The sequence below is a fragment of the Pongo pygmaeus genome, chromosome 4 (genome assembly GCF_028885625.2).
Source record: "Pongo pygmaeus isolate AG05252 chromosome 4, NHGRI_mPonPyg2-v2.0_pri, whole genome shotgun sequence".
Classification (NCBI taxonomy): Eukaryota; Metazoa; Chordata; class Mammalia; order Primates; family Hominidae; genus Pongo; species Pongo pygmaeus.
In genome coordinates, this window is record NC_072377.2 from 137,349,397 (window position 1) to 137,373,454 (window position 24,058).

At 47.6% G+C, this 24,058-nt stretch overlaps 1 protein-coding gene and 1 pseudogene across 6 annotated transcripts in view; both read right to left on the reverse strand.

Moving 5' to 3' along the window:
• The window catches only part of SHROOM1 (shroom family member 1), a 32,746-nt gene that overhangs the window by 4,201 nt on the left and 4,487 nt on the right, over positions 1-24,058 (reverse strand). The window contains exons 1-2 of one of the 6 annotated variants that reach the window (XM_054487401.2): positions 4,975-5,110; positions 4,214-4,459 (exon numbers count right to left, since the gene is read on the reverse strand). The exons of 1 other annotated variant lie outside the window; for it this stretch is intronic. The gene's annotated coding sequence lies outside the window, so the exon portion shown is untranslated. Of the gene's footprint in view, positions 1-1,103; positions 1,121-3,649; positions 4,109-4,213; positions 4,526-4,974; positions 5,111-24,058 lie in introns of those variants that run through there. 4 more of the 6 variants (XM_063665211.1, XM_054487400.2, XM_054487402.2 and 1 more) reach the window with 4 other exon arrangements.
• On the reverse strand, positions 14,800-14,853 carry LOC129037687 (U7 small nuclear RNA; annotated as a pseudogene).

Here is a 24,058-nt window from a genome sequence, read left to right on the forward strand (position 1 = left end):
AAGTAGGACCAGTCCCAGGGAGCACCTCTGAAGGTTGAGGGCCCAGCTCAGGGGAAGGAATTGGGACCAGCTCATTCCCTGCCGGGCTCCCCTTGCCCACACAAGCAGCCTTTACCCTGAGACCTCCTGGAACGCTGAGAATGTACCCATGTTCCTTTCCTCCCCAACCCTGTTCCACCCAGGCTGCTTCCTGGCCGCTCTGTTGGCTTCTCCATGTGATCTTTCCCTGATAAACAATGGTCAAGAACACTCTTGTGACCTCAGGGGAGCTAAGAAAGGAGGGGTGGGGGAAGACCCAGGGCAAGGGGCAGAGGCAGCTTCACAGCCTTCCTCCCTCCCTCTGTGCCTGTTATGTTCCAGGTGCTTTATATAAATATTTATTTTGATCGTCGCAACTGCTGTCTGCATTTTACAGACGAGGACAATGAGGTTCTGAGGGGGAAATGATTTGTCCAGGACCACACAGCTGGGGCGCGGCAGAAGCCTGCCTGGAATCCAGGCCTGCCTCCACGCTCACTGCAGCCAGAATCAATTTCCTAGAAGCAAGCCCTGCTGAAAGGCAGTTTACCATCCCTCCTATTCCCCAACAGCCTGAATCCTCCAAAGAGGCCCACACTCCACTATGGGAAAGTCACCTCTACCTCCCCACACACTATTGGCAGATTCCAAAATAATCTGGTCCCCACTTCTCAAACTCTGCTTTTCGTCTAGGAATGATGGGCCGACCCCCATCTTTGCCCTGCTTCTATTCTTGCTTCTCCTGTAGGACTCAGCTTAGAGGTCTCCTCACTTTTTGGGACCCCTACAGTGTGCTGAGCTGACCCCCACCCCACACTGTCCCTGTTGGCTTGCTTCTGATTCCCTCCTCCCATTCCCACCCCTGAGCTTCCTGAGAACGGGCCCTGCTCTTCCTCATTGCTGCACTCTCAGTGCCCAGCAGAGTCCCTGGCGTATAGTCAATGTTAAACAAATATTTGGGCCGGGTGCAGTGGCTCTTGCCTGTAATCTCAACACTTTGGGAGGCCGAGGTGGGCGGATCACTAGGTAAAGAGATCAAGACCATCTTGGCCAACGTCGTGAAACCCCATCTCTACTAAAAATACCAAAAATTAGCTCGGCATGGTGGCACGCGCCGGTAGTCCCAGCTACTTGGGAGGCTGAGGCAGGAGAATCGCTTGAACCCGGGAGGCGGAGGTTGTAGTGAGCCGAGATCGCGCCACTGCACTCCAGCCTGGCGACAAAGTGAGGCTCTGTCTCAAAACAAAACAAAACCCCAAATATTTGCTGAATGTCAAGGGAAATAACAGATTTGCAAGGAGTAGATGTAGGGGTGGCCTTGGTAGAGAAGGAAGAGAGTTCTTTAGCTTCTGCACACCCTTCTTCTCTCCCTATTAGTCTTTTCTGGGGAAGAGGACAGAATGGGTGAAGCACTTGCCACCACAGACACTGGCCAGGTTCCTCATGCAATATTAGGTACAAACAGAGCAGGCAAGCACAGCTTGGGGCAGGACTGACCAGAAATCAATCCCTTCTGGTCCTGGGAGGGGGATCAAGGGTAAGAGTTGAGTGGGTGTGCCTGGGTCAGGGTAAGAGCAATTTTGAGGCTTGGGAAAGGGCAATGTTGAGGTTTGGGGCTCCCTATGAACTATGGAGACTTTGGGGGGCTGGCCTGCATTCTCTGAGCTGCTTGGTAGGGAGTGCAGAGTAGGGTGGCCCACGGCTAGGGTGAGGACCAAAAAGCAGGCTTATTTGAGCCTCCTAGACACTATCTGGAGCTCAGAGTCACCCTCCACCCACATCCCTGAGGCTGAGGATGTTACAGATTGCTGGTTAGGGCAAGTATGGGGGTTAGTGGTAGGAGGATATGGTGTTTCCTAAAAGGGAAAGACAGTACGCCAACATTCCCAGGAGAGGCTCTCAGCAGACCTAGGACCAGAACATCTTGATGTCACCCACCTGGGGGCATTTGTATATGCCTACTAAGCCCAGGATCTTAGCCCTTACACTTAGGGTTGGGGACTTCTTTTGCAAAGTATTTCCACTCTAAACTTTAGGAGGACAAGAAACTACTCTGAGTAGCAGCTCCTGGGAGGACAGTCACCTCATCTAGGAAGCCCACCCGACTGCTCAGACATTAGCCCTTTCTCTTCCTACTCTTTCTGAGTCCAGCTTGGGAGCACTAGCTCATGCCACCCATCCTGCCCATTTTGGCTTGCTGCAGCTACAGATGGGGATCACCAAATACAAGATGTTTCCTCAAAAGAGGTCTTGAAAATCTATGAAAATCTATCTTATTTGTGAGTTACTATATTAAAGCATTCTGAATTCAGCAAATAAAAACAGCTTGAATGGGCAATAAAAATGTGTCTACACATGTGTTTCCTTATTGACTGTAACTTGTTGAAGACGTTTTTGCACTGGTGGCTCTATCAGGTTGATGTTCACACAGGCTCCTCACAGTGTGTCCTTTGCAGAACCTACCATGCCAAGAGGGCCCAGCTGCTTTGGTGTGTTTTGGGGGGCCTCAGCACAAAACGACAAGGCATTTTCACTCTTGTCTGGCTGCAGGGAGCCTCTTGCAGTCCAGCCAGCCCCTGTGGCTGGGGGTAGCCATATCTTAGGGGTCCCTGCCTCAGTGGCAGTGGCACCTGTGGGCTGGGCTGCTATGCCTGTGCCTGCTGCTGAAAGGGAGTTCAGAGGTGGAGCTCAAGGAGCTCTGCAGGCATTTTGCCAAGCCTCTCCAGAGCAAAGGGAGCAACCTAGACTCCCGCTAGAAAGACACCAGACTGGAGTCCTGGGAGGGGGAGTTGGGGTGGGCATTTGATGTATACTTGTCACCTGAATGAAGGAGCCAGAGAGGAAGGAGACGAAGATGAGATTGGCCTTCAAAGCTAAGGGTCTGGCAGGTGGAGGCACCAGTCTGAAAGGAGGAGCTGGGGCTGAGGAATTGTCAAGGGGGCCAGTGCTCCTTCAGTCTGGGCTTCATGGTGTCTGTGACAAGTCTGGCAGCAGTTGGGATGTGGCTCTGGACTTCAGCAGGGGAGGGTAGACCAGGCAAGACCCAGGTTTTTAGTTAGAGGTTACTAGGGAAATAGCTGAAGACAGTTTCCGGTGGATAAAATCACACCAAGGCAATGGGAACAGACCCAGGTAAGGCGACCGAGGAGGCACAGGAGAACGGACAGCCTCAAATACAACGAATGATCAGGATTTAGATCATACCTCCCTCAAGGCCACCTCACATCTGACCCCTCTGTGGAGGGGCCATCCAGGCCGCCCCTCCCAGCGGGTCTTCCCTCAGTACTGGGCTCACTGTGTAGGCGCTGTCTCCCTGTCAGAATGAGTTCCTGGGTACTGGACCACGTCTCGAACCCCAGTACCCGCAGCTAGGTCTGGCTAGGCGGACGTTCTGGGAAGTTCACTGGCTCTCCCTGTCCCCAGGGTCCCCCTGTTCTCCCAGCCTGTCCGCGCTGACAGCGCACCCCACGCAGCATCCGCGCTCCGAGTGTGCGACTGGTTTACGGGCTCATCGGTCGCTGCACCCCAGATGCAGTCTCTGGAGACCCGAGCTCCGTGCCATGCACAGGAAATGCAGGAAGCTGGCGACACCCGGTGAGAGGCGGCCGCGGGCGTCGATAGACCCGGTTACCTGGGGTTCAAGCTCTGGGAGCCGAGGCACGGGAGGGAGAGAGGCGCAGGCCCTGGCGGCCGCAGGGGGCGGCAGAGACACGCGGAGCGGCTAGAGAGCAGATGGCCGCAGCCCCGCGCAGTTCTGGGCCTTTCCCGTTGGGTTCACCGTCGGGGAAGGATTGCGCGCAGGGGACAGCGCGAGCCCGGGAAGGAAGGACCCGGCTTCTCCAGATGCTTGGCGACAAAGGGCAAGAGCGGAGGGTGGCGGAGTGAGACCGCGCTGCGCGGCGGCGGCACACGCGGCGCGCCCGGCCGCGCCCCTGAGCCGCGCAGCCAGCTTAGAGGAGGCCGCCTCTCCGCCCCGCAGCTCTGCAGCTGGGAGAGGCGCGCTGGGGTCCGACTCCACTGGCGCAACCTGACGCGGCGCCGAGCCGGACACGTCCCGGCCGAACGACGCCTGGGCTGCCGCGCGACCACCGCCTCGCCACCCGCTCCTCACCCCCGTCCGCCCGCAGCCCCGCCGTCCTCCCGGGGGAAGCGGACCCCGCCGCCCGCTTCCCGCTCCCCCGCCCCCGCCGCGTACCTGAGGCTCCCGCCGAGACGCGCTCCTGAGCCCTCGCGGCCGCGCGGTGACATCAGAGCCCCGGGCTCTGACTCCGACGCCACCTCCAGGCTCCGGCCGCGGCCGCAAGGGAGGCGCCACGTCCGGCCGCGGGGGCGGGAGCCGCAGCCTCTTGGTAGCGTCCGCGCGCCGGCCCAGTCCCAGGTCTGAGGGTGGACAGTGCGTTCCCGCGCGGGCCACAGGCCTCTTGCCCCAAGCCGGAGAAGCCTGAGCGAGGTGGTGGGAGGGCGACTACGGCGACCGCCCACCGTCCTCCAGCGCGTCCGTGATGCTCGGGGGCCGGGTCCCTGGGGGCCTGACACCTCCCTCTGTGGGGAGGTCCAGGGCGGGCCCTTAGGCGCCTGACGGCTACCCGCTTTCCTCCCCAAACCCGGCCAAGAAAACAGAGCTGCCAGAGCCTCGTGCCTCCCACCTGTCCCGCTGAGTAACTCGCCCCTTGATCAACTCTACCCCCAGACCCCCATTTCCAAAACTCTTCCAGCTCTTTGACTCCCACCATGGGCTCTTGTCTCCTGTTCCCTGTCCCATTTCTTTCCATTTCTCCCACTACCCAGCATGGTCTGGGCCCTCCAGCCTGCTACCGGGGTGGGGGGGGGGGGGAGGGGGGCGGAGCACGGGGAAGCCCCTGGACTTGTGTGCATCTTAGCTGTCCTGAGTGGGTCCTTAGGGAGCTGGAATACGCATACCCACTAAGGCTGGACGCTGGCGCTCGAGGCCCTCACCTTCCGGGATCTCCATTTTCCAAAGAACGCTCTGCCTGCACCTGCCACTGAGCTCTCCTTGCTGTGTCCTCAGGCTCCCCTGCCCCGACTTTCCAAACTCTGTCCTATGAATACCACTCTGCCAACAAATGCTCCGTTCCTGAGAGGGGCTGGGGGCCCTTTGATGAGCCTCTCCAGCTCTCAGGTCTCTGCCTTTGTCCTCCGCTGCCCTCCCCCTCCCACAGGATCAGCAGGGCTGGGCTCAGGGGCCGTGTCCTCCCATGGTAGTATCCCTGGCAAATAAAGGTTTATTGGTGTTAATAACCAGGGCTCCGAACTCTGGCCAAGAGTCAAGGTTGCCACTTCCTAGGGACACTGGGAGCCTGAGGAACTCTGTCTTCTTGGGTCTTCTGGGGCTCGGAGGCAGGAGACACCTGAGCCCAACTTCTGAGAGTGGTGCCCTCTGGGCCCTGCTCCTTCTTCAACACCATCTGGACTCAGGCACCAGCTTCAGCTGGAGCCCTAGGCTTTAAGACAGTGCCTAAGAACCTTTTGGCTTTGAAAGACTTTCGTCGTTTGTTTTGCTTTGCTTTTTTGACAGAGTCTCCCTCTGTCGCCCAGGCTGGAGTGCAGTGGCCCGATCTCTGCTCACTGAAACCTGCGCCTCCCGGGTTCAAGCAATTTTCCCTGCCTCAGCCTCCCGAGTAGCTGGGATTACAGGCACCGGGCACCATGCCCAGCTAATTTTTGTATTTTTAGTAAAGACGGGGTTCGCCATGTTGGCCAGGCTGGTCTCAAACTCGTGACCTCAGGTGATCCACCCACCTCGGCCTCCCAAAGTGCTGGATTACAGGCATGAGCCACCGCACCCGGCCTGAAAGACTTTTAATGTTTTTAAGACCCTGATCCACAGAGTCTCACAGCAGCATCAAAATAGAAGAAAGACAGCCCAGCAAACAACAACAACAAAAAATTTTAATTGCTCATGTTGGCTGGAGCGGTGGCTCATGCCTGTAATCCTAACACTTTGGGAGGCCAAGGTGGGCAGATTGCTTGAGCTCAGGAGTTCGAGACCAGCCTCGGCAACATGGCGAAGCCCTGTCTCTACAAAAATACAAAAAAAATAGCTGGACATGGTGGCACGCACCTTTAGTCCCAGCTACTTGGAAGGCCTAGGCACAAGAATTGCTTCAACTGAGGAGGCACAGGCTGCAGTCAGCCGAGATCTTGCTACTTCATTCCAGCCTGGGCAACAGAGTGAGATTCTGTGTCAAAAAAAAAAAAAAAAAAAAAAAAAAAGCTTATGTTTTTTACTTATATTTCTTGAAAACTGTGGGGACACAGTGTCCAGAACAATTCTATTAACCCACTCCACCCACCTACCGCTCACCTCTTGCACACACTACAGCAACTCTCTGCTAGGGACCATGGGGACACAGTCCAGAGCGATTCTTATTAACCCACTCCACCCACCTACCGCTCACCTCTTGTACACACTAAGCAACTCTCTGCCTAAGTCCCCAGAAAACTGAAATCCCGCCTACCCACGTCTCTCTTAACCTCTTCTGTTCTGAGAAAGAGAAAAGTAACCCCTAACATCAGAAAGCCCCAGCTGGACCTTGATGTTGCCAGAATTTGACCTGACATTCACAGCAAGGCCTTAGTGTTGTCCCATTGGACATAAGCCATTTCACAGGGCATCAATGTGAGACAGGGCCATTCTTTAACTAGGATGGATCAAGACAAAAACAACAGCACTCTAATCATGTCTAACACATACAAAAGCATGAACATTGTCCAAGTCACAAAAATGACCTAGCTAATATGAGTGCCTGCTGTCCTAGCTAATGTGAGTACCTGCTGCTTCTTTACCAATTGCAGCTTTAGCCTCACTAATCATTCCTCTTTCTAGTTAAGATTTATTAATATACCCAATCATAGAATTACTCTTGCTTCCTGACAGCATCCAGCACAAAAGAAAGTTCTGCTTCTTTAACCCTCTTGAAAACCACTAACCCAAACCCAGATCCTCTAAGTCCTTTCTAATGCTCTCTTCCTGAGATGCCATGTGGTTTCCCATGCTACGTGTCCTCTCTCACTTCAACAAGCAATGAACCCAACTTGTTCAACTACAGGTATGCTCGTGGTGGTCTTTGGCTAGCGGGCACTGACACTTCCTATCATTATTACAAAAGCACAGAGAATCTTGGAGAGGAGAAGGGGGAAGAAACTGCCACAAAGCTGGAGTCTCCGTTAGTGATGGTGGTTGGGGAGCGAGTGTGCATGGAGAGGGTGGAAACATGCACATATGCTTCCAATACATAAAGAGAGGTGTCTGCACCCTTCAGTATCTCAATACTTTCTCAGGCCTGGGGGAGTTCTTTTGAAGAGACCCTTAGATGGCTGTGTTTAGCTGGGATTAGAGCCACAGACCTTGCTGTTCCTGGCCAGGCCCTATATCAAGGAGCTGATAGGTGGGGAGGTGGTGGGCCTCCACTCCACATAGTTTGGCACTTGTAATCTGAACTGATGACACCAAAGCAAAGCAACTGCCCACCTCACAAGTCCCTGTGGTTTCTTGCTTTGATGCCCACTCTCTTTGTTGGATATGGTTAATGTGATGTGACTATGAGTGGAATACTAAAGACCACTTCTTTAGTGCCAAGCACTGTGCTAAGTGCTCTATGTATCTTTTTAGCCCTCTTACTCCTCAGAAGTAGGTATCAGTATAACCCCATTTTACAAGTGAGAAAGCTGGGACTTAGAGACATTATTTTGTCAAGGTCAGGTAGCTAATAAGCAGTAGAGGCAATACTTAACCCCCTAATGTCTGGTTCCAAAGGCCAAGCTGTCATGTGAACATGACCAGTGTAAAGAACTGTATGTTGTAGATATCAATGCAGCCTTCCCAGGAGAGCAGGATTTGGACTTCAGATTGAGCAGAACTAGCAAGCGAGCAGGAAAGATGAGACAGTGGCAGCAGCGAGACTCCAAACAGGACTTCCCCATCTCTGTGTGTCCCCAACAGTCCAACACATATGAGGGCTTAGTTTCATATATGATTTCCAGGGGTTTATTGTAAAGGACTTATAGAAACATTTCTTTCTGTAAGTACCTTTTTTTTTTTTTTTCAATAGAGATGGAGCTGGGTGTAGTGGCTCACACCTGTAATCCCAGCACTTTGGGAAGCTGAGGTGGGAAGATCACTTGAGGCCAGGAATTCGAGACCAGACTGAGCAATGCAGTGAGACCCAGTCTCTACCAAAAAAAACAATTTTTTTTTTTTTTTTTTTTTTTTTTTGAGTAAGAGTCTCACTCTGTCACCGAGGCTGGAGTGCAGCGGCATGATCTCAGCTCACTGCAACTTCCGCCTCCTGGGATCAAGTGATTCTCACGTCTCAGCCTTCCAAGTAGCTGGAATTACAGGGGTGTGCCACCACATCTGGCTAATTTATGTATTTTTAGTAGAGATGGGGTTTCACCGTGTTGCCCAGGCTGGTCTGAACCCCTGACCTCAGGTGATCCACCTACCTCGGCCTCCCAAAATGCTGGGATTACAGGCATGAGCCGCCATGCCCGGCCTTCATCTTTATTTTTTTCATTTGAAAGTATATCTTAGAGTTTATTCAAAGTAAGTACATAGGTTTTCTTGTTTGTTTGTTTGTTTGTTTAAGACAGGCACATAGCTATGCATTGCATAGGCACAAATAAATTGGGCTAAATAACCCTATTATTGGACATTTAGGTTAATCCAGTTTTTTGCTATTACTATTTTAGTACAAATACCCTTGTTCATTTATTTTTGTTCACATTTGTAAGTCCACTTACAGGATAAATTTCTAAAAGATGAATTGGTGGGTTAAAGTGTAGGTAGTAGATTGTACTTTACAAAGACAATCACGAAAAAATTTTCCACCTCCCAAGCTTTTCTACAATGTGACTTTGCCACTACTCTACCCCGAAGAGGTGAGGTCTATTTCTCCATCCCCTTGGATAAGGAGCTTAGGGGTGGCAGTAACTGTTTTGACCAACAGAATGTAGCAGAAGGTATGTTGGGCTAGTTCTAGACATAGCCTTTAACTTGCCTGGTAGCTTCCACTTCTTGCCTTTTAGTAGTGCTACTACTCTGAGACCACTAAGCTATGAGAAATACAAGCCATATGGAGAAGCCCAGGAGTATGAGATAGCATGTGGAGAGGGGAAAGAGAGGCCAAGGAGCACTTAGGCATTGGACAGGCAAGTAACCAAGCCATCTTGGAAGCGAATCCTGCAGTGTCAGCCACCCCCGCTGACACCATACTGATCAGAGAAGAATTCCGCAGCCTAGCTCTTCCTGAATTTCTGACCCTCAAAAACATGAGCACAATAATTATAAAAGTGCAAACTACTAAGTTTGGGGGTAGTTTGTTACACGGTAATAGACAACTGTAACAGGGTACATGAATTTTCTATTTTGATTGATATTGTCAAATCACACTTACAAAGAGGCTATACCAATTTACATTCCCATAAAAAACGTATAGAAGCACGCTGAGATGGTTTAGATCTGTGTCGCCACCCAAATCTCATGTTCAGTTGTAATCCTCAATATTGGAGGTGGGTCCTAGTGGGAGGCAATTGGATCATGGGGGCAGTTTCATCATGAATGGTTTAGCACTATCCCCATTGGTCATGATAGTGAGTGAGTTCTCATGAGATCTGGTCATTTAAAAGTATGTGGCACCCACCCCTCCCCCTCTCTTGCTTCTGCTCTGGCCATGTAAAAGGTACCTGCTTCCCCTTTGCCTTCCATCATGATTGTAAGTTTCCTGACGCCTCCTCAGAAGTGGAAGTCTGCATTTCCTGTACAGCCTGCAGAACCGTGAGCCAATTAAACCTCTTTTCTTTGTTAATTACCTAGTCTCAGGTATTTATTTACAGCAGTGTGAGATGGCACTAATACACTCACTAACACAGTGCATTATCAAACTTTTTTTAGACAGGATCTTGCTGTGTTGCCCAGGCTGGATTTGAACTCCCAGGCTCAAGTGATCCTCCTGCCTCCACCTCCCCAGTAGCTGGGACTACAGGTGCACACCACTGTGCTTGGCCTTTTTAGCTTTTAAAGTGCCATGGACCATCCTGGCAGCCTTAGTCCAGGTCAGAGTGTGTAAGTGTTCCCAGTGCCATTGAGACTTGGGGTGATCCCGTTTGCCCACCAGTCTCTGTGGGACCAACCCCTGCCCTCTGGGGCGTCACGTTTCCCTTCTGCAGAATGAATGCTGTGGCCAACAGCTCCTGGGCCTGTCCCCTGCAAGTAGCCTGCCGCTGCAGGCACATGCCACCATGCCTAGTGCATTATCAAACTTTTGGATCTCTGAAATCTGAAAGGTAAAAAAATATCTGTCTTAATTTTATTGCATGTATTATAAATGAGACTACACACCACTTTGTGTATTTTAAAGCCATTTGTATGTGATCTGGGATCTGTCAATTTTCTTTGCTCATTTTTCTATTAGATTATTGGTCTCATTGATTTGTAAGACCTCTTTAGGGCTGGGCACAGTGGCTCATGCCTATAATCCTAGTAGCATTTTGGGAGGCCGAGGTGGGCAGATTGCTTGAGCCCAGGAGTTGGAGACCAGCCTGTCTCTACAAAAGATACAAACGTTAGTTGGTCATGGTAGCACATGCATGTAGTTCCAGCTACTCCAGGGAGCGGAGGCGGGAGGATCACCTGAGCCCAGGAGGTTGAGGCTGCAGTTAGACATGATTGTGCCACTGCATTCCAGCCTGAGTGACAGAGTGAGACCCTGTCTCAACAAAACAAAACAAAACAAAACAAACCTCTTTATATATTAAGGCGATTAACACTTTTTCCTATGTGTGGCAAATATTTTTCCAAGTTTGTGTCCTTTGATTTTGTGTGTGGTTTAACAGTGGATCTGTAGTTCATAGTTGAAGCAACAGATGTGTGTTTTTTTTTTTTGAGATGGAGTCTTGCTCTGTCGCCCAGGCTGGAGTGCAGTGGTGCAATCTCGGCTCACTGCAAGCTCCGCCTCCCGGGTTCACGCCATTCTCCTGGGACTACAAGTGCCTGCCACGACGCCCGGCTTATTTTTTGTATTTTTAGTAGAGATGGGGCTTCACCGTGTTAGCCAGATGGTCTCAAATCTCCCGACTTCGTGATCTGCCGGCCTCGGCCTCCCAAAGTGCTGGGATTACAGGTGTGAGCCACCACACCCAGCCCAGATGTATCTTTCTTTTAGGCAGCAGCTACATAGCTGTCTCAATAATTCAGAGATGGTAATGTACTGGTTAAAGTATATTAGAGGTCAGAAACCTTTCAACAAAATCATGTTGTTTATTTTTAGAAATTCAACAAAGCATGAATTATTGCTTATACACAAATGTCTATCTAAACTGTAAATGTTCTTCTGGGGTAAGTTTGTTTGCTTTTTAATTATGCACTGAATTCACCACAGTTGTCTAAAGGTAGGGCTTTATAGGAAAGTAGAAAGTGCACAAGAAGAAAGTGCAGGGAGAATGAAGCTTGCCTTCCCCGGTGGGGACTCCTGACAGGCAGGGCCTCTTGGTGAGGCTGGGTGAGGGCTGACTGTTCCAGGGATTGAACCAGATTCCCTTTCAGATCAGCAGTTCCTGGAAAGGAGTGCTGGGCTGTCACGTTCCCATTAAGTACACATATGTCACCTTTTCCCTGCAGACATTGGGTGACACCCAGCCTCTGTTTGCTTTGGTCAGAATAACTTAACTTTTCTACACCAGCCTGGCCCCCAGCCCCAGGCCTGAAACCATTCCATCCTTGTGGTCTTCCTTCATTCAGATGTTACTCACACATCCTTGGACAAAAGAGGATTCATGAAAAAGATGGATACAGGCTTCTTCTTCTCTGCCAACTTCAGTGGGCCCCGGACAGATAGGTGCGGGCAAATAAGCTTTTCCACTTTGCTCTTCTGGTCCCCTAGGGTTCACTTTGGTTTTCAAGAAAAGAAACTATCTCAGGCTCTGAACTCGACCTCAAAAGCATTGCTTAGAGAAGGCAACAGCCTCCTCAGGCCCAGGAATGGCCAGACTGTCTCTCTTGTGTCCAGATCATAAAATGGGATGAGATAGTCTCTAAAAAGCCCCTCTCCTAAAACATTCTGTTTGAGCTAAACCTCCCCGATTTCTGCTTGCTGAGGAGTCACCCAGAATATTCAATGGAAGAAAAATCCGATTTGTGAGCTCTGGACCCCAGGCTGCACACAGAAGCTGCGTGATGGACTTGGTACAGAATTAGGTCACAGCATGCTCTGTGCATGTGGATGAATTTTGGCTGGTGGCTCAGGAGACTGAGAATGCATGCCCTAAACATTCACCTAGAAAACTTTCCTGATTTTAACTGTGGCGTATCTGGTCAGTTACTCACACAGAGGACACTTTGTTCTAAAACCCGGGGGTATGCCCAGCATTCATCACAGTCTGGGCACTGTGTTTGTGGTCACATTTACCCCTGGCAGGGTCCTTAGGTCCTAGTTAGCAGCTTTTTCTACTTCAAGGGAAGCAGCAAGAAAAGTAAAAAACGAAACAAAAAACAACATAGCAAGTTACTTTTGACTTTCCTAGCAAATCACCTAGCAAGATGAAAGGGGAATGTGTCTCTTAACTGGATGACACCAAATGAATCATGGGGCAAAGGGCAGCTGACAGCAACTGACTAGGAGTGGCAGAGACGGATTTATAGACAGGCTCATTGCCCACCCTTGATTTCTCAAAATGAAACAGGGAGAGAAAGGTGTTCTTCAATTTGGTGTATCCCAGAGATAGAAAATCAGTGAAGTAGGAAAGAGTGTGAGTTCCAAAGTATGGTGACTTCAGTTTGAATACCAGTAGCTCCATGAACCTGGAGATGTCCCCACCTTCCTGAACCTCCATTTCCTCATGTGTAAAACAAGGATACTACATACCTGCCAGATAAAGATTAAAGGAGATTTGATCACATAGAGTAGTGCCAGGCTCACAGTAGGCCACCAATAAGTGATGTTAGTTATCATTATTCCTCACTTGAGTTTCTCCTGAGAAATACAATCTCAACTAAACCCCAGTCCCGATTTTCTCTCTAAGGACTGGTTTATCCACCTGGGGTCTCCCATAGGTGTTGCTCATGCTGCTGGTAGTTTCTCTCCTAAGCTTCACTCACCATTCCGGCAAACAGGGCTGTAAACACTTTCTTCATATTGTGTATAAGTCTTGGGGAGACAGAACTTCCCCTCCTGCTTTGAAAGCCAGCCCAGTCACAGTACAGGCCTGAGACCTGGACTTAATCAATTTGATGCTTCTTCCAGAAGCTGGGACTCTTACATGAGTAAAAGAGAGACACTGGGACAGGTGAGAAATGATCATGAGTCAGGGGGCGCAAGGACAGTAGCAATCCCGGCCTGTCCCCTGCTCTTGCTGCGCAGCCTCCTTTGTTCTTGTTTATTTTCACAGCCTGGTTCTCCAGCCTTCTAGTCAATTCTGTGAACCACTAGATCTCCTCCCAATACATTCCTTTTTTGAATGAGTCAGGCAAAGCTGCTTGCTATTGTTTAAAACGAAGAAGTTTCTAATGTGGAGCCAAGACACCTTTTTCATACTGCCAGGCAAGAGGAAAATCCAGCCTGTTGAGATTTGGGTGTTGAGAGCTGCCCTTTCCCTGGGAAAAGCAACTACTAGCAAAGAGGGCAAGAGAGATTTCCATAGCTGCCCCAGGGTTCAGGGGAGGCAGTCTCTCTGCCCTTTGATGTTGCTGGAAATCCTCTAACAACGCTTATACAATCTCAAAACTAGCAACTCAGGAAACAGGATAAAGCAGTGCAAGAGAAATACAAGGCAGGCAAGTTCCTGGTTCAAAGTCATAAACATTTGCCATAAAAATGAGAACAAGATTTCCCTTGATAAACAAAACAAAGGCAAGAAAATGTGGAGATTGGTTGCTTTTTCCTCTTGCTGTACTAAGGAGGGTTGACCTTGATTCTACCTTTTCTTTGCTTGACAGCATAGGCAAAAAGACTAAGCTGAAGTCAGGCCAGGGAGGAGACATAGGCTTCCATCCCACAGTTAACCCCAACAGGGGACTGGGTGTGTCCTGAAGTTTCCTTTTTTCTTCCTTTCCCCACTAGCAAATGTCCCTGATAAGAACCCATCATGATGCTGAGTTATATGACCCCTGAGCCAAGTATCACCTCATCAGTGAAGCCTTCTTCGATATCCCCAGGTAGAGTTCGTTGTTCCTGGCCCTACATAATACTACATTGTAGAGTATGTGGTCATTTAGTTGTCTGTCTGCCTCACTAGACCTATAGTGAGTGCTTTGACGGAAAGGACTATGCCTGGCAGTACCAGGCTCAGAGGTAATCTCAGAGTTTGTTGAATAAATGAATATGGGAGACTTGACTTCATGTGAACAGCTGTGTCATTCCTCTGTTCTGTGAGTTCACAGTTGATAGCAACATGCCAAGAATGGCCTTGGCCTCCAGGCCCCGTTATGTGTGTTGGTGGGGGGTATGGGAGTGGGAGAGTCCATGCAAACAGCATTTAAGGCACCAAATGGCCCTCCTAGGGAAGTGATTAAATTGAATAAAATGATTTATTTAATTAGCAAGCAATTATTGAGTGTTCATATACCAGTTGGCCCATACTTAAGGTAAGAGGCAGTGAACACATGTCCTAGGAGCCAGAAAGGAAATCAGCAGTACTCCTTCCACCGAGAGCCATTGCTGACAACCCCTCTCTGCCCTGGCATCAACCAGGGCCTGATGGCTCTGTCCATGAGCAGACTCATTGTCAGCCCTCACTTGGGGAACTCACTTTTTTGTTTAACTTTTTTGGGGCTTTCTGGCAAAAACCAGAAAGCCTGCTAGACTAAGAACTGTAACACTGGGAACCAACTTTTTTTTTTTTTTTTTTTTTTTTTTTTTTTTTTTTGAGACAGAGTCTTGCCCCGTTGCCCAGGCTGGAGTGCAGTGGCGCAATCTCAACTCACTGCAACCTCCGCTTACTGGATTCAAGTGATTCTCCTGCCTCAGGCTTCCAAGTGGCTGGGATTACAGGCATGAGTCACCATGCCCGGCTAATTTTTTGTACTTTTTGTAGAGACAAGGTTTCACCATGTTGGTCCCAAACTCCTGACCTCAAGTGATTTACCCTCCTTGAACCAACTTTTAAAAAAACATTAGACCCTGGGCCAGTCATTTCCTTCAGGTCACCACACTTCCTATATCACTCTCTCCTCTTGGTGGTTTTGACAGAAAGATGCGACTTGCCATACCCTAAAAGGCTGCTTTCTTTTCAGAGCAGATTGCTTTGGTCACTCACTTGGGCACAGCAATGAGAGGTCTAGGGAGGTGCTGCCATGAATGGAAGCAAGGACTTTCAAGAGAGTTCAGTTGGACCCCATTCTTTTTTTTTTTTTTTTGGCAGAGTTTCACTCTTGTCACCCAGGTTGGAGTACGGTGGCGCAATCTCAGCTCACTGTAACCTTTGCCTCCCGGGTTCAAGTGATTCTCCCGCCTCAGCTTCCTGAGTAGCTGAGATTACAGGCATGCACCACCACGCCAGGCTAATTTTAGTATTTTTAGTGGAGACGGGTTTTCACTATGTTGGCCAGGTTGGTCTCGAACTCCTGACCTCAGGTGATCCACCCACCTCAGCCTCCCAAAGTGCTGGGATTACAGGCATGACCCACCGTGCCCGGCCTAGATCCTCTTTCTTGGTTCTCAGGATTGGATTAATAACCTTTATTAGTGATGGTGGTAGGTCCTAGTTTATAGTTATTCTGTGAACAAGCGTTCTTTTCGAAAACTTTATAAGTGCCTGAAAAGGATTAAAAATAGACTGGGCACAGTGGCTCATGCCTATAATCCCAGCACTTTGGGAGGCCGAGGTGGGCGGATCACCTGAGGTCAGGAGTTTGAGACCAGCCTGACCCACATGGAGAAACCCCGTCGCTACTAAAAATACAAAATTAGCTGGGCATGGTGGTGCATGCCTATAATCCCAGCTACTCAGGAGGCTGAGGCAGAAGAATCACTTGAAACCAGGAGGCGGAGGTTGCGGTGAGCCAAGATCTCACCATTGCACTCCAGCCTGGGCAACAAGAGTGAAACTCCGTCTCAATAATAATAATAATAATAATAATAATAATAATAATAATAATAAAGCCAAACTGCAACTCTCTGGTTTTCCTGAAATAGTGAATGCTTTCCCTAAATTAGATTTACCTTAGTATGCTTAACAGCTTACAATGCACCAAATAAAAAGACAAACAATTCAATTTTTAAAAATAGACTAAGGATTTGAACAGGAAGAATTTGAATTTCTCGCAAGAAGATCTACAAATAGCCAATAAGCACTAAAAAGGTGCTCAACCTCAAATTCAACTCAAAAGCACAATTAGGTACCACTTCATACCCACTAGAATGGCTATAAGACAAAAAGTCAAATAGTAAGTATTGAGGAGGATATGAAGGAACCCTCACGCACTGCTGCTGGGAGTGTAAAATGATACAACTGACTTGGAAAACTGTTTCTTAGTTCACCAAATGATTAAACAGAAAGTTACCATATGACCCAGCAATTCCGCTCTTTGGTCTATACCCAAGAGAACTGAAAACATATGTTCATGTCAAAACCTGTACGTATGTTTATATCAGCATGATTCATAATAGCCAAAAAGTGGAAACAACCTAAATGGCCACCAACAGATTAATGAATAAATAAAATCTGGTGTATCTATACAATGGAATATTATTCAGCCATAAAAAGAAATGAAGTGCTGACATGTACTACAACATGTGGACCTCGAGAACATTATGCTAAGTGAAAGAAAACAGACAAAACCCCACGTATTATTCCATGTGTATGAAATGTCCAGAATGGGCAAATCCACAGAGAAAGAAGGGATGAGAAGTGACTATTAAATGGTACGAGGCCTCTTTGGGTGATGACAGAAATCTTCATCTCTAGGCCCCATTTCTAGATAGTGGGATAATTATAAAATCTTGTGACTAGGCTGGGTGTGGTGGCTCAAGCCTGAAATCCCAGCACTTTGGGAGGCTGAGGCATGAAGACTGCTTGAGCACAGGAGTTTGAGACCAGCCTGGGCAACATAATGAGACGCTGTCCCTATTAAAAAAAAATTTTTTTAATCTTGTGACTATACTAAAGATAACTGAATTTACACTTTTTTTTTTTTTTTTTTGAGAGAGTCTCACCCTGTTGCCCAGGCTGGAGTGCAGTGGCGCGGTCTCGGCTCACTGCAGCCTCTCCCTCCCAGGTTCAAGCGATTCTCCTCCCTCAGCCTCTGGAGTAGCTGGGATGACATGTGCCCGCCACCATGCCCAGTTAATTTTTTTGTATTTTTAGTAGAGACGGGGTTTCACCATGTTGGCCAGGCTGGTCTTGAGTTCCTGACCTCATGATCTGCCCACCTCGGTCTCCCAAAGTGCTAGGATTACAGGTATGAGCCACCGTGCAGGGCCTACACTTATTTTTTTTTTTAGATGGAGTTTTGCTCTTGTTGCCCAAGCTGGAGTGCAGTGGTGCGATCTCAGCTCACTGAAACCGCCTCTTGGGTTCAAGCAATTCAATTCAAGCAATATATACACACACACACACACACAAATATATATATGTATACACACATATATACACACACACACACACACACACACACACTTAAGAGTTGTCATTGACATTGGCCTATTCTTTATTTTTTTTGGAGACAGAGTCTCACTCTGTTGCCCGGCCTGGTGCAGTGGCATGATCTCAGCTCACTACAACTTCCGCCTCCTGGGTTCAAGTGATTCTTGTGCCTCAGCCTCCCAAGAAGCCAGGATTACAGGCACGTGCCACCACACCTGGCTAATTTTTGTATTTTTAGCAGAGATGGGATTTTGCCATGTTAACCAGGCTGGTCTTGAACTCCTGGCCTCAAGCAATCCACCCAACTCAGAGTGGTGGAAGTACAGGCGTGAGCCACCACACCCGGCCTGACATTGGCCCATTCTTGCTCAAGGTCTTCACATACAAAGCAAGAGATGGCTTCTAAGGGTTCTAACCACTCTGATGTTTTAAGCATGTGTCTACAAATGCAGAAAGCAAGCTCAAGTACTCTTGCACTAAATTACTAATTCAGAGCACCTTCTGCCCATAGACCTAAAGGTATCTTGCAAGCCAGGTGATCTCAGGTTTATTTGTGGGCCACATGTTCAGATGTTAATGTGCCTGCAGATCACATGACTTTTAAAAAATTACCATTGTGTGTAAATTAGTCTACTAATCATTAAAATTAAGAATCTTGGCCGGGCGCTGTGGCTCACACCTGTAATCCCAGCACTTTGGGAGGCCAAGGCGGGAGGATCACCTGAGGTCAGGAGTCCAAGACCAGCCTGGCCAACATGATGAAACCCCGTCTCTACTAAAAATTCAAAAATTAGCCGGGCGTGGGGGCGGGTTCCTGTAATCCCAGCTACTTAGGCTGAGGCAGGAGAATCGCTTGAAACCAGGAGGTGGAGGCTGCAGTAAGCCAAGACTGCACCATTGCACTCCAGCCTGGACACCCAAGAGCGAAACTCCGTCTCAAAAAAAAGAAAAAAAAAAACAAACTTTAGCAGTAATACAAAAGGAGTCTGTTCAAAAGTATATAGCCTAGTGCTACCTGTTAACCACCTCTAATCTGATTTGATCATATCATAATGAAAATATTTACATTATCCTCAAAACCTATCAGGTCAAGGCATGTCCCAATCCTGACACCACATTTGTATTTACATGGTAGTTCTCAGCTTCATGTTAGCAGTTTCATGAAACAATAAGAACTTTGGCAGAACTAGGTCCAGGTCCTCTTGGTGGGCAGAGTATCATCTCCCTGTATTCTATCAGTTCCTTTGACTTGGATAGGACAGATATTAGACAGCTCTTGAGGACTGCATTCCAAAGGTAGCTGCAGAAAATCAACACATTTCACAGGTGTCTCAGACTGTGCCTCTCTCCCAAATTGTGCCCATTTTCTCCAGGGAGAGCTGCAGTTTATCTTATACGATTCATGATTCCACCATGCTTAGGCAGTTCAGTAATGGGAAAGAAGTACATTTGGTTTCGAGACCGGAAAGCTATTTGGGCATGGTGGCATGTGCCTGTTAGGCCCAGCTACTAAGGAGCCCAAGGCAGAAGGATCACTTGAGCCCAGGACTGGACAACACAGGAAGATTCTGTTTTTCTTTAAAAAGAGAGACAGACAGATAGAGAGAGAGAGAGAGAGACAGAGAAAGCCACTGCATAGGAGGAGGAAATATATTAAATAATAGGCTGGGCACAGTGGCTCATGCCTATAATCGCAGCATTTTGGGAGGCCAAGGTGGGTGGATTACTTGAGCTCAGGGGTTTGAGACCAGCCTGGGCAACACAGCAAGACCTCATCTCAACTTAAAAAAAAACAAAAAAAATCAGCTGGGCATGGTGGTGCATGCCTATAGTCCCAGCTACTTGGGAAGCTGAGGCGGGAGGATTGCTTAAGCTCAAGAGATCAAGGCTGCAGTGAGCTGTGATCGTGCCACTTCACTCCAGCTTGGAAGACAGAATGGGACTCTGTCTCAAAAAAAAAAAAAAAAAAAAAAGATAATAAATATATAATGTGTATACGTTAGAAGTATCATGAGCCCTACCTTGGGGCAGTATCAAGCAGAGTTTACAATAAAATCGTATAAGGAAGGGACTGTTCAATAGAAATATGAGCCATATATGTAGTTTTAAGTCAGTTAATAGACATATTTAAAAGGTAGGCCGGGTACAGTGGCTCACGCCTGTAATCCCAGCACTTTGGGAGGCCAAGGCAGGTGGGACACCTGAGGTCAGGAGTTTGAGACCAACCTGGCCAACATGGTGAAACACCATCTCTACTAAGAATACAAAAAAAATTAGCTGGGCATGATGGCAGATGCCTGTAGCCCCAGCTACTCGGGGGGCTGAGGCAGGAGAATTGCTTGAACCCAGAAGGCAGAGGTTGCAGTGAGATCATGCCACTGCACTCCAGCCTGGGCAACAGAGCTAGACCCCATCTTAAAAAAAAATAGTCAAAAGGGCTGGGCACAGTGGCTCATGCCTGTAACCCCAGCATTTTGGGAGGCTGAGGCCGGTGCATCACTTGAAGCCAGGAGTTCGAGACCAGCCTGGCCAGCATGGTGAAACCCTGTCTCTACTAAAAATACAAAAAAAATTAGCGGGGCGTGGTGGCTCATGCCTATAATACCAACTACTTGGGAGGCTGAGATGGGAGAATCACTTGAACTCAGAAGGCAAAGGTTGCAGTGAGCCAAGATTGTGCCACTGCACTCCAGCCTGAGCAACAGAGAGACACCCTGTCTCCAAATAAATACATACATAAACGAATAAGTAAATAAAGTAGGCCAGGCATGGTGGCTCACATCTGTAATCCTAGCACTTTGGGAGGCCAAGGTGGGTGGATCACCTGAGGTCAGCAGTTCAAGACCAGCCTGGCCAACATGGTGAAACCCCATCTCTACTAAAAATAGAAAAAATTAGTCAGACGTGGTGGTGGATGTTTGTGACCCCAGCTACTCAGGAGGCTGAGGCAAGAGAATCACTTCAACCCGGGAGGTGGAGGTTGCAGTGAGCCAAGATTGTGCCACTGCACTCCAGCCTGGGCAACAGAGTAAGACGCTGTCTCAAAACTAAATAATAAAAAGAAACAGGGGAAACTAATTTATATATTAAATATATGTAACTATTTAATATATCCAAATAGACCCAATATATCAAAATATTATTCCACCATATAATCAATAGAGATATTTTACTTTTTTGAGATAGAGTCTTGCTATGTCACCTAGAGTTCAGTGGTGCAAACACAGCTCACTACAGGCTCATGCCACCACACCTGGTTAATTTTTATTTTTATTTTTTTAGAGACAGGGTCTCACTATATTGCCCAGGGTAGTCTTGAACTCTTGGGCTCCAGCGATCCTCCTGCCTCAGCTTCCCAAAGTGCTGGGATTACAGGCGTGAGCCACCATGGCCAGCCTACATTATTTTCTTCATATTTCATCAGTCTTTTTCCACAAAGTAATTTTTATTATGCCACTGTGCAGGTAAGGAAACTAAGACTTAGAGAGGTCAAGTCCAACATCTCAAAACTAATACATGGTAGAGCCTGGACTCAGATCCAGATATCTCTGACTCCAAAATCCTTGCTTGCTCGTAAACTCCCATTATACTTTTTTTTTTTGAGACAGGGTCTTGCTTTGTCACCCAGCTTGGAGTACAGTGGGGCAATGATGGCTCATTGCAGTCCCAACCTTCTGGGCTCAAGCAATCCTCCCATCTCAGCCACCAAAGTAGCTGGGACTACAGGCACACTCCACCATGCCCAGCGAATTTTTGTATTTTTTGTAGAGACATGGTTTCACCATATTGCCCAGGCTGGTCTCCAAATCCTGGGCTCAAGCAATCCATCCATCTTGGTGTCCCAAAATGTATCAACAAGACAAAAACCCATATGAATCTCTTGTCAAGCATTTAAAACACTCTTCCTTGGCAGGGAACAGTGGCTCATGCCTGTAATCCCAACACTTTGGGAGGCTGAAGTGGGCGGATCACAAGGTCAGGTGTTTGAGACCAGCCTGATCAACATGGTGAAACCCTGTCTCTACTTAAAAAACAAAAACAAAAACAAAAATTAGCCAGGTGTGGTGGCGCATGCCTGTAGTCCCAGCTACTCAGGAGGCTGAGGAAGGAGAATCGCTTGAACCTGGGAGATGGAGGTTGCAGTGAGCCAAGATCACGCCACTGCACTCCAGCCTGGGTGACAGAAACTCCGTCTCAAAAAAAAAATAAATAAATAAAAATTAAAAATTAAAAAAACACTGTTCCTCATGACAAAACCAGCATAGCTTGTTGTGGGCTTACTTTGGTACGGGATTTCTCAAAACAGTTGGACACACTGCCAAGGCTGATGTCTCTGTTGTGACAATTTCACTCCGGCACAGCATTTGTGGGGCATTCTTTGGAAAGAGATGGGACTGCCAAGGATTTTACAAAAAAACCCTCTCTTCCATGAAAATTCTCAAATGTGGCAGTGAGCAGATATGTTCACAGAGCGTCTGAATTCATGCACAGACAGATGCTCTGCATAGAAATTGTGACTAGGTCTACAGCCATACCACCCTGAATGCGCCCAATCTCATCTGATCTCAGAAACTAAGCAGGGTCGGGCCTGGTTAGTACTTGGATGGGAGAAATTGTGAATAAACTTCACAATTGCAGAACATAAAGATCTTTTATTTGCAGGGGTCGGAGATTAAAATTTGAATGTGTGAAACTGCCAATAGTTTGGTAAATACATCAGCCCACCAGCAGCCTTCAAAGGGAATTAAAACCATTTGTAAAAATCAGTGAGGTGGGCAATGTGTGGGCATGTGGGTTTTCCATGGAGGGAATAGATTTATGCTACATGCATAAATCTTTGATAAAAGACTTCAACGTCTTCGAAAACTGGTAATGTTTTATAGTCACAGCTCATCTCAATTTTGACTACCCACATTTTAAATGCTCAGTAGCTACACGTGACTAGTGACAACCGTATTGGACAGCACAGCTTCAGAGCGTCTTAGCTGTGGGAATAATAAAAGCAGCGCTTAGTGAGAATTGACTTTGGTAGGCATTGTTCTGAGCTCTTTACAGGTATTTACTTATTAATCCTCACAACTCTATGAAGTAGGTATTATCATCCTGTTTTACAGAGAAGGAAACTGAGTTTCAGAGAGGTGAGCTTATTTGCCCAAAGTCATAGCCAAGATAGTTTCAGAGCTTGTGCTTTTAACTATTCTACTAAACTCCCTGGGGCCTGCCTACTATTTCTCTCTCTAGTATGGTCTTAATAAGTGGTAATAAACCAAGTGCTACTCTGTTGGCAATACTTTTTATTTTGTTGGAGAAGGATCTGATAAGATGGAGTCATGAACTCTTCAGGTCCAGGAAGCGCTAAATGTGGGGCATCAACTCAGTAAATCTCCAAGATTCTTTAATCTCTACAACCCTGTTTCAGCCCTTTACAAATATTTCACAAACTGGCAATGGTCAAGGGCCCGAACACAATGAAAACTTGTGATGCTAATCACTTTCTTCTCTAATCAGGCAATGATTTGCAAAGTTCACAGCACAATTTTCCTGGAGAATGATGCAATAGAAGCTGAGCATACTAGCCTTTTGACTTCAATAAACTGTGAAACCTGTTTGTCCATTTTCTAAAGGTAAAATTGAAACTCATTTTCCTACACTTAGACAAAACTTCAGATTACTTATTCCAAGTGATTCAGCCCTGCTAGTTAATACTATCTAATGAGGTAGTTTTTAATGTCAAATATGATATACAGTCGAAATGTTGGATGTTCTCCTGCCTTAGGAATACTCCTACTTTCCTTACCCAAAACTGATAGAAGGATGAGATGGAGAAATATAAGAATGCTATCAAAGAACATGCAGCAAATTATTTGTAGGTCACAAAGGGATTGCAAATTGCTATAGACTTTTCTTATTCATTTTCTCTAAGCAGAGGTTTGGACAAGGACTTTACATGGTACTTTAACGAGCATCTCTTTTTGACTTGGAGAACTGAGCACATGCATTTATCTCTACTTTTTCACACTAACGTTAGAGCAAGTGAACATCAAATATACCCATGAGGACAAAGAATAAGGGAGGAGAGAACAGCAGATGAGTGTGATCAGAGTTTCAGAAGTTAGAAACTGGCTAGAAGAGTGAGCAGTCAGGAAAAAGTGAAACCTAAACCTGCTGGGGATGGGAATGTCAATGAGAAGCAAATGAGTCAGGCCTCAGACGCTAGGGAAGCTCAGGATTCATGTACCATGTATCACGCCATGTACCATGGAAAGCAGGGGGCCAGCTGTGACTGTCAGCTGAATCTTTACATGGAACAATTGGGCCCCTATGTACACTCTCATCCCAAGCAGCTAGATGACTACCCCTCTCCCAACTAACAAGAGACTGGGAGTTGATTCTGTGGGAGAGTTTCAATCAAAGAGGTTCCAGGCAAATAAACTCCAGGCAT